Here is a 1,320-nt window from a genome sequence, read left to right as displayed (position 1 = left end):
TTACTCAGTGATAGCTTTTTTGAGATAAGCTATCAAGTCCTCTCTCTCTCCCTTCTTCTTAATGCCAGCAAAGATCATCTTGGTTCCAGGGATGTACTTCTTGGGATTCTCCAAGTACTCCATCAGCGTCTCCTCTCCCCAGGTGATACCTTTGTTTTTGTTGGCATCTGTGTAAGAGAATCCAGCAGCCTGACCTGTCTTCCGTCCAAACAGACCGTGGAGGTTTGGCCCAGTCTTGTGCTTCCCTCCCTTTTCCACGGTATGGCACTGGGCGCACTTCTGAACAAAAATCTTCTTGCCCTTCTCAACATCACCCATTTTTAAATCGTTCTTTTTCTGTGCGCAACCGAGAAGTTCCCGCTCACAAGCTGAACGTCCCGCTTTCTGGCTTATATTTTAGATAGATCCTTTAGACTCTATTAATAATTGCGTATTAAAAGAATAGAGAAGACTGGGAGAGAAGGAAAAGGTATTTATATGGAAGAGCAAGAAATAATAAATCATTAATAATGCTCAGAAGATATTTCTAATAATTTCTCTACTATCAGATTGATTGACCTTTTAAAAAAGCAACTTAAATATCCATATCTCTGTACAGTAACGGTTCAGGGATTCATCTGAAGTTCCTTAGCCACACAGTTTTCCCATCTCTTTCAGATGTAAAGCACCATGCTTCTCTTTAATCACACCTGCCATTTTTAATCATCAAGCTGTGATTAGACCATAATACAGGCAACTTTATCTTAATCTGAAGTGTGATCCAAAGTTGCTTTGTGAGACTTTGCCAACAGGTACTTCTGCAGCTCACCTTATTTTGGAGAAAATTCACAGGTTAGTTACATGAAATAATTTGTGATCTTTGACATCAACTGGGCTCTCAATACTATTGAGAAATCCTTCAATATTTCCCTAGTCCTCTCATTCCTCTTCTCCACAGCAGCTACATAAAATTTCCTTATCCTTTTCAAACTTTAGACTTCTCTACCACCTTCATCACTCTTAACAGATAACCTCATTTTCTTCTTATCAGAGAAAACTGAGAACATTAGAGGTATGCTTTCTCATTCCCTGTCACTGACCAACAGCTTGATCTTATATAGCCATCCTTTTATCTCCCTCCTGTGACATGATGTCCTGTGACATCCTTTCTCCTATATGAAGCTGATCATTTCCTTAGGAAACACTTCTGCCTCTTCAGACATCTTGCATATCAATACTCTCCTCTTTTATATTTTAAGCCTCTCCTGTTTAATACGATAACCTTCTGTATTAGTTCTATATTAGTTTTCTATTGTTGTAACAGTTTACCAGCTTAAAATA

At 38.6% G+C, this 1,320-nt stretch overlaps 1 pseudogene; it reads right to left on the bottom strand.

Moving 5' to 3' along the window:
- LOC102170428 lies at positions 1-333 on the bottom strand (annotated as a pseudogene).

Source organism: Capra hircus, chromosome 10 (genome assembly GCF_001704415.2).
Source record: "Capra hircus breed San Clemente chromosome 10, ASM170441v1, whole genome shotgun sequence".
NCBI lineage: Eukaryota > Metazoa > Chordata > Mammalia > Artiodactyla > Bovidae > Capra > Capra hircus.
This window is presented reverse-complemented; position numbering and strand designations above follow the sequence as displayed.